We start from the raw sequence: 16601 nt of genomic DNA, 5'->3' as shown, positions 1-16601 counted from the left end.
TCCTTTCATTCATTTATTCTCCCAAAATCTTTGCATCTAACTAGATGCCACGCCTGTGTGCACCAATCTGGAGAGCTTAGTCTGATGGGACAGACAATAAGGGACCATTTTAAAGCAAAGTATGTACAGGGTATTACAGAACTTTTGTGTTATGAATAGAAGCATCTTTCTAGTTATTCCTCTCTATAAAATCTTTTAACATATTTCTCCTCAGGCATGGCAAATTTTTTTCTAGTAACTCGTTAACACTTTATTCTCCTCACACCACAAACACCCTTTTTATTATTTTCTTGGGGCTATGTTGTAGTTAAAAATAAAATTAGATTTGTTCCTTGGTATTAGCAGCATAAGGCCTCATGTGGTAACAGCTGGAGCCTATGGGAAAGTTGTCTTCCTCAGAGCAGCAGCAGAGGATCAGCTGGCTTTTAAACAGAATCATATTTGCAAGTGGCCAAGCAGTTTGAAAAGTAAAGCAGCCAGCAGACACTTCACACTGGTTTTCTCAGTCAGATCTGGGAAGCTTCTGTCTTTCATATACCATTGTAAAGCAAACAAAGTTGGTCTTGGGGGAGGGGTTTCATTCTATGGCCATCAGTTCTGTTCTAGACTAGTTGAAAGACGAAGGGAAAGCCATATGGATTAAAAGAGAAAGAAAAATTTAATTTTTTAGGACAATTTGCAAGTTTTCCAGACAGTTCTGAAAAAATAAATGCACTTTGACAATACTGCCTCAATGTCTGTTTTTTACCTAGTTCTGCTTATTTAGTATGCCTAAGAGATTTAGTTCAAAGGAAATGGCTGTGTGACATTCTGACTCAGCTTTTTGTGGAATTCATTTTATCTTTTCTTTTCAGAATGTGGTTGGGGTGAGGGTATTGTGTCTGCATTATGTTCTCATAATTGGTTTGTTACTTATGGAATGAATTCTAGTTTTTTAAAGTATACATATTATATTAAAATGATAGTTACTTGTTTTTAGTCTTGTTTTCCAAAATTCCAAAAGTTAGGTAGTTCCTCTATGTTAGAATATCTCAGAGTATTAAACTGAATATGATAAAAAATGTTAAACATGTTTAATTGAACATGTATAAGATAAATTATTTAGATTCAAATACATCATCCATTGTATGAAACCAAGCTATCTGAACAAAATGATTTGGGAAGGACGGTGGATGATCTTATGGACAGCAGAGTAGGCTCAAGTCAATAAGCATTTCTGGTCCAAAAAAAAAAAAAAAATGCATACTAATGTTATAATTGACAATCGTATTCATAGAAAAAGCGCTTTTTATACAAGACTGCTCCCGAACTTGTGATCATTATGGAAAAAAAAGTAGACCAAGGCAAGGTGAAGAAAAATGTTTACTTCTGAAGTATAAAGCAGAACTTAAAAATTTCTTAACTCATTTTTTAAATGATGTTTCTACCTGCTGCTAGTAAAATAAATCTCTTTTTATTGCAAATAAAATAGTGCAAATGTAATTTACATTCTTGACATTTATATGTTTGTTTTCTTTCCCCATTTAACTTTATAGGAACCACAAAACTGAATTGCTTAGAAAACCACACCTGTGTTTAAAAATGTTTTCTGTGTAATTGTGCAGTTTGCTGATATGAGATCATTAGTAATAATATTAGTAGACGTAGACCAGGATTTCTATTTAAATGATATCCCATTAACAACATATAGTCAGACAATTGTGAAATTGGTAATGAAATAAATTTTATAAAACTGTTATTATGCTTCTCAGAAGTATACTTGAGAGATAATGTTAGAGTTTCCACTCAAATACTGTCTAAAGGAGATAGGGAATGGCTGGAGCTTATCAAAAGAAGTCTGCACTTTTGTTTTTATTAAAAGTCTATCAAATGAATGTTTAATATCTTTATTGATGGTATTATCTGATTTCTTTCATTGCATTTAATGTAAAAATGACATTTTTAAACAACAACATCTTTATCACTTTTCAGATTCCATTGAATAATTACTGCATCTGCTACTCAGGGGAGTAGGCAGGGTCTACCATGGTAGTTCTTTTTACATATGAGGAAAATTAATATCTGAGAGATAACTATCTCAGAATATCTGTGGGTCTGAGTACCAATGAGATCCAATAGTTTTACAGTATAACATTATAACATTGGTTGGCTGGCCCGAGAATGATAGCTAAATATGGACATCTTTTCTATACATCAGAGACCAAACAACAAAAGGAACTATGAATAACAAATAACTTCCAGAGGAAAATTGCTCTTCAGATTTAGATAATTCAAGCATATCATCTAATGTAATGTAATCAACTCTTTGAAAATTATTTATTGAATGCCTACATTGTCGTGTCCAATATTAAAATATTAAATATGCAAATCAAACAACATATGGTATTGAGAAAGTAGAAAATCCTTCTAGACATCTAATATAATTAAAAGATTAGCTTGGCCTACTTTACTCTATAAAATGGGCTTCATAAAGTTTATCTGCATGTGTGCTTGTGCATACGTGCACACACAGCAAGCAAGTGCAGAAGAAGAGTTATATTTGTTTGACAGAAAGAAATCTTCTCATAGGTCATTTTGGTTGTGGAAGGTTGACTTTCAATGCACAGCTAGAATGAAATAGAGCAGACCAAGCAAGAGTTAAGTTGCTGAATGAAATAAAGTTGGGAATTAGTGATTTTAATGAAGAGAAACGGGAATGAAGGAGGGATGCATTTATGAAGAATTTTGAGTAATAGAGATGCATGATAGTAGGAGTTGAATATAGTTTAGGTAGAAAATCTGCCCATTCTTCATCAGGTATTGATTACATACAATGTGCTAAATAACTTTCAGAACTGAGAAAGCAGAAGTGAACAAACCATACCATGTTCCTTATGACCTACTGATGAGAAATTCTATGAGTTGGTCATAGTTAAAGGTCTCCTACGAAAATAGATGCCTGTAATGTACCTGATCAGACATCACTTGGGACTGTCTCTCTCTCTTACTCAGAATCTCTTCTTCCCTGGATATTTTTTTTTTTTTTTTTTGTACTATTGATTGCTTTTAGAGCCAAGTCTTCAATAACATTTAACCCTGCTAGTTGTGTGAGTGATATCTTAGAAAAAAAGTTAAAAAGTGCACTAGGCCATAGTTTTAGATGTCACAAAGAAGTAAGAAAGGAAGAAACCAAATTAGAATTTGACAATCGATTTAGTAAAAATGAAAATAAATGAGAATTTAAGCCCTGAATAATCACAGAAATATTGGGGAAAGCAATGGAAATTTATCAGTAAGTAAAATAGAATATGCGTATTTAAAGAAATAAAAGAGCAGGATGGCTTTGACTGATATCTGCGTTCATATACTTTAGAGAATTGCAGTTAAGATGAAGTAATAAAGTATGTTTAAACAACTCAGCATAGTGCCTGGCATAGTAGGTCCCCCAAAAAGGGCAATGTCTCTTTCACTGTGTCTTTTCTCAAGTAACTGATAATGTACCACAGTAATGATGAAAACCCAGAAGCCATAGTCCTAATGTCCCAAAGTGAATGGATTTGATTATGTACTTGTAACTAGTTCTGTCACAATCATGCAGACACAACATGAGTGTATACAAGAGTATTAGGGAAAAAAAGAAAAGAAAAGCGTATATGGGATTTTTAAAGAAAAGGCTATCACTTAACATTTCTGTTAAATAATTTTCAGGCTATATTCTCATGATGGTGGTTCTTGAGATCATACAAAATTGAAGCTTTCACAAGCATCGGTAAGGACAAGTGCTCATGGACATGTCTGGTTGGGCTCATGTAGATGTTTACATCTAATTGTGCAATGTGACAAGAAGGAATGCAGCCCGGTAATAGTAAGGATCATTTTAAACTGGCAAATGGCAAGTTTTAAAATATTTTGAAAGGTGCTTCATTTTGTGATCAGGTTTTAGAAGAAGGCATCCCTTACTTGAAGGTTAAACAGTTTGTAGAATTTGCTGTGGAAATTATGACAGAGACTGTATTTCCCAATGTTACTGTATAAACTCATCACACACACACATGCACACACACACACAATATGTAAAACAAACTCTACTTTATAAAAATTAGAATATACAAATCTACTGAACAGGTGGGGACTTTCATAAGAAGCATTTGTCCTGTGATTTGGGGTTTACGACTTTACCTAGAGAAACAAAACAAAACAAAACCTGAAAGCAGAGTAAAGCAGATTATGGAAAGCTAAAAGGAGAGAATTTATTTCTGGGGTGCTTAAATATATGTACTTTAGAGACAGTAGAAGAAAAGTGAAAGCAAAGCGTGAATCCAGAGCAATATTCACAAAGGTAGAAATAGGGTCTTATCTAAGACTGTATCAATTATATCAATTTATTGAAAAAGGGAATTTATTGAAAAATGTCCAGTGGATCATTGTTAGAGAATAAAAGTCAAACAAATTTGAAGATGTAATTTCTTTCAATTTCAATGATTGTGGATTTACATTTTTCATATTATCTGTTTAGATTTAGCTTTTATATTATGTGTTTTGTTTTTATACATTTTGATTAAGATTTAGGGCACATCAAGTATTTATTGATAGTCAATGGGAAAATAATGCTCAAATTTCTCCTAATAGATGGTCTTCTGGGACTGAAATTAGTCTGTATGTCAAGAAATACTTGAATTGCATTTTCTTTCCAAGGACTTTCAAAATGATTTATATATGTTGGATTTTTTAAATACATTTAGATATTTTAAAAATAAAAATTAATCTCTAAGAGTAATTAGATCTTCAAATAGCCACAAGAAAGCTGTCATATATACATATACTCTGTGTGTGTGTGTGTGTGTGTGTGTGTGTGTGTGTCACTCAATTCCCATCTAATGACCTGCAAAGCATCTAGCACATGATAAGCACTTGATATGTATTCATTAAAATAAATATGGAATCTCTGTGTTTCGACTATGAAACAGGGTTGGAAGTGTAAGTGACTTAACTAAGAGTTTCAAACCCATTCCTTTCTGATTACAATTTCAGATCTTGTAACCACAGAAAATTTTAGTTAGCAGGGTTATTACTTCAAAATTGTCTCTCCTTCTAGATCTGAGCATCCCAGATTTAGTAAATGGATGAGTCTCACCAATGGCCAGTCTATATTTACCTTAGTTTGGCCAGTCTGTGGAAAGCCTGTACATGTGCCATTCATGATAAAAGTGGTACAATTGATAAGTATTTGCACATTTTTAATAAGTGGCTCACTTATTAAATATTCCCTAAACCAATACCCTCAGAAACAGACTATTAATTTTTCAGACATTTTACAATTTATTTTAGAAATAGGAATAAGTGAACTAATTAAATTCTTATTTTGTCTGATACAAAAATAAAATAAATGCAGGTCTGAGTTTTTACACTGAAAATGTGAGTATTCTCTAAAACTCAGTGAGATTTCTTTTACATTTTTACAAATATACTTGTTAGAGATTTTGTTTGTAAGTCTCAAAGATCACCCCTCAGGATCGATCGTTTGCTAGAACATTTCAAAGAACACAGAAATGTTGTTACATTTACAGGTATAGTTTATTACAGCAAAAAAGGATGCAGAATAAAATCAGCAAAGTTGAAAGATGGGTAGGGCCTAGTCCAGGAGAGGCCAGGCATGACTTTCCAACTGTCCTCTCCCAGAGGGGTCATATGAACAATTCCTAATTCTTCTGCCAGTGATGTACTCGTATGACAGCACGCACCAACTAAAGAAGCTGCACCCTTTGTGTTTCGGGTTTTTATTGGGATTGGTCACATAGGCATGACTATGCATGTGGCTGGTCTTAGTCTCAGTCTTCAGCCCCTCCTAAGGTCAAACTGATGCAACATGGCCCAAGGTCCCTACCATAAGTCACATCACCAGTATAAACAATGTGGCATGGACCAAGATCTCAGGTAAAACAAAGAAACTTTTATCATGCATGGCTTATAGGTTATCTAGAGGAGTCAGACAGGGCCAGACTTTTCAATGGCATGGACAGAGTTTGGATGACCCATCCTACTGAATTAATTTTTTACTGTACAGGGATAGAGCAATGGATAAAGCGAAACTGACCAGTGTTAATCTTATATATAATATGTACAACTATACCCGTATTTAATATATATTAACAACAAAATGCACATTACCCAAATCATTAACTTCTCTCGCTTTCACCTCTTCCTTCATTCCTGTATATTTCTCACTGAAGTCTGATATTTCCTCCATGTAGGATTGGGAAAACTGTGATGTGGCTCCCAGCAAAGGGAACAACGTTAGACAAAAAGCATTCTGTGGAAAGATGGTGACTTGGAGGTGTCAGCAAAAAGCAAAGTAGAAAGATATAATTGGAAAATTGAAATGCAATTTCAGAACTCATAACTAAAAACACAGATGTCTGCATAATCTTCATAAAAATGACAAATGAAGCTTAAAGACACATGTAAAAATGGGTTGTCTAAAAGAGAAAGGGGGTTAAAAATTACTGCTTTTAGTTTTCTTTTGTGTATTCCTTATTTAATTCATTTGCGTTAGACTTCAAGATTGAAATTTCTTCAACTAATGTTCCAGTAAGTACCAGCATTTGAGAGAGTTCTGTGGAAACATGTTGCTGTCTGTTGCCCCCACAGGGTTGAACCTCATTTGAGCAGTTGCTTTGGTCCACCTTGGTTGTTTCCAGTTGGGGCCTGCTGCTATCACCCTGAAAATATTTATCTTGATAGAAAAATCTAATGTGCTGTAATATAATGTAGATTACATCTGCATACATGCATATACACATGTGAGAATCGATGTTCTTAATCATTTATCTTCAATAATAATGCACATTTTAATTTATCTGTTATATGCGTGGTGTAGTATCCTACATAGGTTTCCAAATGTTGGTTTCCTAGATCAGCTTTGTTTTGTTTTACTTTTTCTTTGTTTTAAAGATTTTTATTAAAAAAATATATATAGCTAACATACAACATTACATCAGTTTCAGGTATACACCATATTTGTTCAACATTTATATACCTAAAGAAGTGGTCACCATGATGAGTTGAGCAACCATCTGACACCATACCATGCTATCACAGTATTATTGGCTATATATGCTGTTATGTTACATCCCCATGACTTACTTGTTTTATACCTGAAAATTTAGACCACCCTTTACCCGTCATCTCCCCATTAAAAAAAAATAATAATAATAATTAGAGTTGACATTCAACATTATATGAATTTCAGGTGTACAGCATAGTGGTTAGACATTTATATAATTTAAGAAGTGATCCTCCTGTACAGTTTATTACTCACCTGTCACTATACACATTTATTATATTATTGACTATATTCCCTATGCATTATTTTACATCCCCATGATTATTCTGTAACTACCAATTTGTATTTTTTAATACAAATTCACTTTTTTCACCCTGTCACCCAACTCCCCTCCCATCTGGCAGCAATCACATTTTTCTATCTATCAGTTTGTTTCTGTTTTGTTTATTTGTTTTGTTGTTGCTCTTTAGATTCCACATATGAGTGAAATCATTTTTCATGTCTTTCTCTATCTGACATACTCCACTCAGCACAAAACCTGCCAGGTCCATCCATGCCGCCGCAGATGGCAAAAACCCATACCCTTCCAAGGCCAAGGAATATTGCATTGTACATATATACCACCTCCTTTTTACCATTCATCCATCAATGGACACCTAGGCTCCCTCTACATCTTGGCCATTTTAAATAATGCTGCAGTGAACAAATGGAAGCACATGTCCCCACGAAGAAGCATTTTGGGTTTCTTCAGATAAATACCAGGAAGTGGGATTACGGAGTCCTTCTTTGTCTCTCATTATAGCTTTTGTTTTAAAGTCTATTTTGTCTGATATAAGTATTGCTACCCCAGTTTGGTTTGTTTGTTTGTTTTCATTTTCATGAAATAACTTTTTCCATCCCTTTAAGTCTGTGTGTGTCTTTCAGTCTGAATTGAGTATCTTATAGGCAGCATATGTAAGTGTTTTGTTATCTTATCCATTTAGCCACCTTATTTTTTTATTTTTTTTTTTTTTGCTATTGGAACATTTTATACATTGACTTTTAAAGTAATTTTTGATAGATAGGTGGCTATTGCCATTTTATCATTCATATTTTATCTTTTTTTCCCCCATCTGAAAGAAGTCCCTCTAACATGCCTTATAATACTGATTTGGCGGTGATGAACTCCTTTAGCTTCTTCTTGTTTGGAAAGCTCTTATCTGTCCTTTAATTTTAAATGATAGCCTTTCTGGGTGGAATAATCTTGGTTGTAGGTCCTTGCTTTTCATCACTTTGAATATTTTGTGCCAATCACTTCTGGCCTGCAAAGTTTCTGTTGAGAAACAGCTGACAGTCTTATGGGAGCTCCCTTGCAGGCAACTAAGAGCTTTTCTTGTGTTGCTTTTAGAATTCTCTCTTTGTCTTTAGCCTTTGCCATCTAGAGCAGCTTTGTAAAACACAATTCTATCCCTGATTTCATAATTACAGTTATGGAGAAGTCACTTTGTGCTAGGCAGTCATTTAATAGCATGACTTGTTTACTCACATAGAGCTAAGAAGATTGTTGTGAAGTAAGTAATATTGTTTCCCTTTTATGCATGTGAGAAAAGCGGACTTTAGATAATTCCAGCTATTAGCTGAAGTTGTAATCCAGTCAGAGATTGAAATAGGACTCAAATCCAGGTTTTCTGTTTCCAAAATCCTTTATGTGAACACCAGTGCTGTATTCAGCATTGTTTCTCAGGCCCTCCAGAAAAGAATTCTACTAGCCTTCTGCAGGCTGGTGCCTCTACTGTCAAGAAGAATGTATCAGAAAACAGGTGGTTGTTAACATACATGCTTAGTTTGCCTAATAGAAATAAAAAAGTCTCTGATATAAGCAATTCTGATTTCTAATCTTTAGCTATTTGCTTAATCTGATAATGTGAACAAATGGTGCTTTGTGTGCTACTTGATGTATGTCAGAGTTTATCCTAATGTTATATGTTTATGCATCATTTTTCCTCATGGAGTAGATTATTATGATTCCATCTCATGGGTTTTGAGGTGCTGGAAGGGCTCACGGAGCTGCAGGAAAGAGGGCCACATGCTGGTCCAGCTGCCGGCAGTTCTTCATGACCTCTTAGGGGAAAGGCAGGCAGCCGTTGGGGGAGTTCACCTTGTAGCCCCTCTCCACCTGAGGGAAAATGTCCTTCAAGGATATTGTTGGATAGGGAAGTCATCGAAAGGAGTAGATTTTCCAGAGATGGATTCTGAAACTACACATCCAACTTGGTGAAGAATTCCTCCTTTCTCAGAGCCTCCTGGGCTATCCACCTGCTGCACAGCTCGCCCCTGTTCTGGTGCTGCTGGACTCCCTGATGAGGCCTGAGTCAGTGCCATTGAGCATGTTGCCCTTGGACAGCAGCACGCTGCAGGCAGCCAGGTCTGGTTATGTGAAGTCGTTGCCCTCTAGGTATTCCATGGCCTTGCAGACATCTAGTGAGAAATTGAGGGGACAGTCTCCATGCAGCACCAACCAACCCCGCCACCGCAGAAAACCCGCCAGGCTCCCCTTGGTCACATTCTCCTCCACAATCACACCCTAAAGCTTCACCTGGTTGCTGTGCCAAAGTTGTGGCATGACTCAGGCTTCACCCAGAAAGGCCTCAGTGGTGTCATGCTTTATGCCCTTAACAGAGGTGTTGTTCCCTCAGTCAATGCCCAGCATCAGATCTCTGGATTTCCTCCTCCCAGTTGTCTGCAGCAGTTTCAGGTCCAGTGTTCAGCTGCCACTGTGCGCTGAGCTGCCACTGTGCCCTCCATGATCTTTAGCTGGATGAGGCTGGTACAGAGTCTATCTGTCTGAGGCATAGTGCTCCACCAGCAGCATGAGTTTCTCAGAGGGCACCTCCTCGTGGAAGCTGACCTGGCTGGCCTGGTACAGGATGCAGTAGTGCCCCACCTGGCCTTCGTAGCTCACACACAGCTGATAGTTCCTGGGGTAGTTAGTCACTGCTCTCCGGCACCAGGAGCAGGCCTGTCTGCAGCGCACAGAAATGCCCCGACCACCAGCCAGCCGTGCGGCTGGTTCTGGCACAGCTCTTGGCTGAGGGCACCATCTTGTCCCGTGACGCACTCACCGTCTGCACACGCGTGAAGCTGGCACCCTACCTGTGGGACACCACCCCGGAGGTGGCCTTGTTGGTTTTCTTGTCCTTTTCACTGTTTTCTGTTGATCTCTTTTTTATATTTAAACTGAGTGCTGGGACGCTGCTGAGGTTTCATAGTAGTTTCTGTTTTTCCTTCTTTTCTTTTTTCCTCCTGCCTTTTGTTGTTGTTGTTGTTGTTGTTGTAGTTTGTGTGAGTGTGTGGCAGTGGGTTTCTATCATTTTATTGAGATAATTGAATTTATTATACTTCAGGGGTGCTTAATGGATAACCTGTGCTGTGCCAAGGCCTGACTGAAACGGCTCTCCTGGCCCCAGCTCACTTTGTGAAGGCCTGTCACCCAGAAGGAAACTTCCTCTCCTGGGTTGGTCATATGGTGACGAGGAAGCAGGGGTTGTGCTGACCACACCCATGTGTCTGTGATGCCCACAGCAAAGAGAACATCTGATGGGGTCGATTTCTGAGGGATGGGGAGAGCACAAGAAAATGTTGGTTTCTAAAATAAAATTACCTCTTACACACAATTTGCATATTTTTCTATTAAGTCAAACTCTCATTATAACAAAAACAGAAGCTGGGGATGAAACTGAATTGAATATCTTCAAATATTTTGAAGTAAAATGTGAGGAAAACTTGATTATACATATTCGGAAAGGTTAACATGTGAATCATGTACTTGATATTTAGAGGTCTTGAAATGTAGTTTATACCTCACTGTTGTGCAATAATACAAATTTAATTCACCTGTAGCCAGGTAATTTGAGATTTAAGCTAATTATATAATTATTAAGCCTCTTTCTTAAAAAATGGTTATTATTAAAGAGAAGTTAAACTTTCACCTCTGCCAAAATTTCTGCAATTCTAAATATGATGGTTTAAATATATTAATTGAGTAATAGGGTTTCATGAATGTATTCACTAAATTTTTACTGACCATTTATTATTGGCCAAGTCTAATTCCTGGTTAGAAGAATAAAATACCATGTGCAAGAGATAATCTATGATTTCTGCAAAGTGATAGAAAAATTCAAGAAGGCATGCAGGTTCCAGGAATCTCAGTTGAATATGATGAATATTGAGGATATAAACAAGGTGCTAAAGTAATTCAAAGAAGAGGCATCAAATCAGCAATATATTTCTTTTCAGCTTTATTGAGGTGTCACTGACAAGCAAAAATTGTGTATACCGGCGGTGCCCCAAAAATGTATACACATGACTTGTATTCATCTTTTGTTATTGGTATATATTGAGTATTACAATTTTAATAGTTTTTTCCTTTCTTAAAATGTGTATACATTTTTGGGGCACCCTCTGTATTTAAGATATACGATGTGATGGGTTGATATATGTATACATTGTGAAATAATTGCCACAATCGAGCTAATTAACACATTCACACCTCACATAATTACCTTGTGTGTGTGTGTGCGTGTGTGTGTGTTTAGACAACGCTTAAGATGGCTTCAGAGGTACTTTCTTCGCAATTTTTTTATAGAATACAGTATTATTAATTATAGTAACCATGCTGTACATTAGATTCACAGAATTTCCTCATCTTATAACTGACAGTTTGAACCTTTTGACGAAGTTATTTTAAGTGGCCATTTAAGTCTTTGTTTTAAAGTCTATTTTGTCTGATATAAATATTATTACACCAGCTTTTGGTTTGTTTAATTAAATTTATTGGGGTGACAATGGTTAGTAAAATTACGTAAGTTTCAAGTGTACAATTCTATAATATATCACCTATACTTGTATATCACATTGTGTACAGAATTGTTTTCTTATGTTTTTGCCCCCCAGAATTGTAACAAAAAGGCAAAAGTTAATAATTTGCATTAATCACGCCTGATATGGTAAGGTAGACCTCCTTCTCTTATAGCTCTGTTAAAGCCAAGAAAGTGAAAGGTGATGAGCTAGGATGAAAATTACAAATAGGTATAGTGTAAGAAGAATTTCTCCTCCATTTCTATATCTGCAAACCCTCATCCCCCGCCCCAAGTCCTTTTTATTTGCCATTTACAAGAATCCAATTACTGAGCATGAGTTTACTGCCTCATAAATAACATCCTCTTAGCTGTCCAATCACACCATTCCTATTCTGTATTTTGTCAGCAAAATTCCTGTTTTTAAAAATAATACTTCAGCCATCTGCTTACCCATATGTGCTACACATCACTGAATGTTAGATTCTCTGCGAGTTTTATAGACATAGGTACCACAAAACTTGAATGTGTTTGCTCTCATAATTAGCATTTTATAACTACATTAAATTGATCACAGGTAAACTGTTTCATTTTGGTATGTTATTTTGATTGTAATCAGACTACTTGCTGGAAAGTAATTTTGTAGCCAATATATTTTAGTTATAAAGACTTCTCTTTCCTCTTTTATAGCAAATACATTATTTTAAAGGTCACACTTGTCAGACCCATAAAGTAACTACCAGACTTGCAATGTAAGGCATCTCTCGAAGGATCCATCAGTGTTTACACTGGGGTGAAGAATGTTATCTTAGCAGCTCCATCAATTTCAATAACTGATGACGTCATCTGCAATCTCTACAGTCGACTCCTCCCAAGTGAAAGGGAAAACTGCTTGGTCAAGGATTTGGTTTTCAGTTTTCATGTTCTCCTAAGTCATATTTATGTTTTTTTGACAATTTCCTTTTCCTAAGAAACAAGATAAACTGCAAATAGATGTATAGTGGGATCTGAAGTTACCATATCCCTTCATCTGAGAAACTGTTCTATTTATGGATGAATCAGGGAAATTTTAAGTCCTTTGGACATCTGCCAAACTTAGACTCAGTGCTTTTGTAGCACAGTCATGAGGAATAAAACCATGTTTTTTAATTAAAATTTATTGGGGTGACAGTGGTTAATAAACGTACATAAGTTTCAAGAGTACAATTCTGTAATACATCATCTATTAAAACTTTTCAAATCCTGTTTTTTAATAACCCTTTTTTTCTTGGTTAAAATATAAGTTGAGTAATTACACATTAAATGTGCAACAAAACTGTTGCAGTCCACAGTTTTAGATGCATAGTTTTTTAGTTATCATTCAGTTATAGTAAGTAAAATGCTCTTTGTTTTATGTTTTGATCCATGAATGTATTGTATGACTGTCAGCTTCTGGTTATCTATTAGGAAGACTGATTTCTTTTCCCCTCTTTGCAAAGCTTTGTTTCTTAGTTGGTTCCTTTTTCTTAGAGATTTAGTCATATTTTATCGTCACAAAATTGGAAACTGTGCAATTTATGTATTTTTCACTTGATTTCTTACCTGAAGCTATCCTAGACTTTATATCCTGCCCCTTACCTAGTAAGGAAAAGTTCAAAATATAGGTAAGGAAAAGTTCAAAAATTTCAGGTCTCATTAAAAAACTTCATGGCACAATTTTGCTTTGGTACTAAGTGCCCAGAATTCCTGCTTTCATTTTAAGCTTGTCCTCTGTGAGTTCCTGATTATCATTCCTGGTCATTGACACAATTTAATAAATGCCTTCTTACACCCCTCCCCAGTTTTCCATGATTTCAATGTTTTTCATTGGGATGGCTGTTCACAGTTTTTGTTAGTCATGCTGCCTGAAAACAAGAACTGAGTAACCGAGTAAGTCTCCTCTTGAGTGTAATTCATTATAAGATGATATTGTACTCATTCTTGACATATTTTCACAAGTAAATCAATAAAAGGTTCTTACTATGTACAACCTTTCTCAAATGTGAATTTTAAAGGACAGCCTAATGGAAAGGCTTATATAACACCATTAGTTATATTAGTTGCTGAGAATTCTTAATAGATCTTATCATAGCTAGACTGTAATAAAATTGAGACTCTTTTATCTTGAATGTATTCTGGTGCTACATATAGGGGAACTGAGGACAACTATTGTAATGAGACTTTCCTAAGGTCACACATCTAGTTAATGACAGTAAAAAGACTATAATTTAGGACTTTTGACTTCCATTTATCATTCTTTTCACTAATACTATCTTAAATATTGTTTGCTCACATTTACCACATGAGCACTGTACTGTGCACTTTGCAAACATTATCTTATTTAGTCTTGAAAACAATATAGTAACTAAAAAGCAGCAAGTATTTTCTTCTTTTTCTGCAGATAAGAAATTGAGTCTAGTAGAGGTTAATATTTGTCTTTCCAAAGTTCATATAATTGGAGAGTAACATGAATAGGTTTACTATCTATTGCTAGATTCTCCGAGTGTGTGTGTGTGTGTGTGTGTGTGTATGTGTGTGTGTGTTAATGACTATATTTACAGTATGTTCTATTACATGCCCACAGGCTCTTAAGAACCACATAATTTAAAAGTCAGTTTGTGGTGATGAAGTTTATTTAGGCTTACAAACGAGTATTAAGGAAGTCTGGGTGTATTCTAATTAAGTAAACTACCAGGGTGCTAAATGAAATTCTGTGCTTGGCAAACTCTCTTTGCTTTTGCATAAAGTTATATTTATGGGTGAAATATTCTGAGGATGAATGTCAAAAGCCCTTGTGACACCTAGACCCTCTTCAGAATTATTTTCTGAAAACACTCTGCAGTTTGGCAGCTGCTTTGTAACTTGGGAGTGCATTTTAATTGGCATCACATAACTTTATGACTGAAGGATTTATTCCTCTCTCCACACAAAATCCCCTTCGTCTTCAATCCATTAGTTGAAATGTTTCAGTTAATATTACACACATTTCCCTTTATAAACTCTTTGGGGCCATAGTGCAATGAAATGTCCAGTTTTCCACCAGAAAAAAAAAAAAACAGTAAAAATCAGGCTCTGCCAAAAACTGAAAGTTTTGTTAATTTTTAAATTTTGTTTTTCCTTTCCTTTTTTTTTTTTATCTCTGTTGGCTGTTACTTACCTAATATGACTCAGTAAAGTTGAGATAGAATTTATTTTGATAGACATACTTTGTCAGTATTAATGTATGAATAAAATTTTCAGAGAACAAAGGTCTTCTGTATTACTGTTCACTGGATTTGTCTAAGTAGCTCAGACAATTTGAGTCTTAGAGAATTTTAAGTAAGCATTCCTGCTTATGTATTAGAAAGAATAGCTTGTATCATTAGCAACATACGTGTTTGTTTGTTTGTTTTAGTCTAATCTTTCTTCCATTGCTCCATGGATTAATGTTTAATAAAATGCAAAAGTACAAAATCTGAAGTGGAAGTGTAGTGACTAAAAATCTGTGTTTTGAAGTCAAATGTATCTGAATTTGAATTTCACCTCTGCTTTTTTGGCTCCATGTCTTTGGGCAAATTACTTGTCCTCTTTGATTTTCAGTTGCTTCATCAACAACTTTAGGATAAGAATATTAAGAATGAATGAAGAAATATAAGTAGAAAGCTTAGCACAGAGCTTGTCAGACCCCAATTATGTTGTAAATTAACAGTAGTTAACCATGGCAATAAAATAACATCATAAAAATAGTTAATAATAGTGTAAGCCATGAGCTGACAAGAAATGAGCTTTAGAGGAACTGTCCCAATTTGAAGGAACTGAGAAAAGAATCATAGATTTGTGGTATCTTGGATCTGGTATTTGGCTGTTAAATAATAATTAAAGAACAAGGTGGCAGAAAATTTTAATGACACCTATAGTTAATTAGTAGTTCTGGATAGATAAAAATGTTATTTTAGACCTTTAAAGTGTGCAAGTTGTTTTCTGAAGGCAAAGTAAGAGTGTTATATTTAACTTATATTTTTGTGAACAATTTTATGCATTTTTATTACATCATTTGATCATTTGATACCCAGGTAAATTTGAATACAGAAAAAAATTGATGTGCTTCTTTTTGTGGTTAGCATATATATATTAGTTCAAAAGCAAAGTACAATAATATAATGATTAGTGGAAATGTTGTAGGCCTCTGGTGTTTTAATTTAATTGTAGAACACCATGTTTCTTAAATTCACTATTAACTATAAAACTGTTTTTCCCTTTGTAATTATATTATTTTTGATACTCCTCCCCCTTGTATTAGTTGGGCATGATCTAATCATTTGGTAGAGTATGACAGTTCTAAATGTTATGCGAGGTTTTGGAGAGTCAGAGGCTGAATTAAAGGTAGGTGTGACCCAGTAAATCCTTTGGTTATTCCATTTTTTTCTAACAAACCTCTGGGCTTAAATGTCTAATCATTATGTTGTTTTGTACACCTGAAACTAATAAAAAAAAAAGTAATCAAAAATAATAATAATAATAAAGAAGTCCTTGGCTTTTTCTATAGATAAATGAGTAGATATAAAACTAAATGCATTTGTGATGGTGGTATAGTTTTTTGTTTTTTTTTAATGTTTGTGTATGTGTGCTAATGTGATAAAATTAATATTTTAATGCCCAACACCCTTTGTATCTACAGGTAATATTTTCCTTCGTGCCAAATATATATATATGTTGTGTATATATAT

The 16601-nt window shown here is 35.0% G+C and overlaps 1 pseudogene; it reads right to left on the bottom strand.

The window, feature by feature from the left end:
- Positions 1 to 9040: 9040 nt before the first annotated feature.
- Positions 9041 to 10122, bottom strand: LOC109447086 (tyrosine-protein kinase CSK; annotated as a pseudogene).
- Positions 10123 to 16601: the final 6479 nt, after the last annotated feature.

The sequence above is a fragment of the Rhinolophus sinicus genome, linkage group LG03, assembly GCF_036562045.2.
Source record: "Rhinolophus sinicus isolate RSC01 linkage group LG03, ASM3656204v1, whole genome shotgun sequence".
Classification (NCBI taxonomy): domain Eukaryota; kingdom Metazoa; phylum Chordata; class Mammalia; order Chiroptera; family Rhinolophidae; genus Rhinolophus; species Rhinolophus sinicus.
This window is presented reverse-complemented; position numbering and strand designations above follow the sequence as displayed.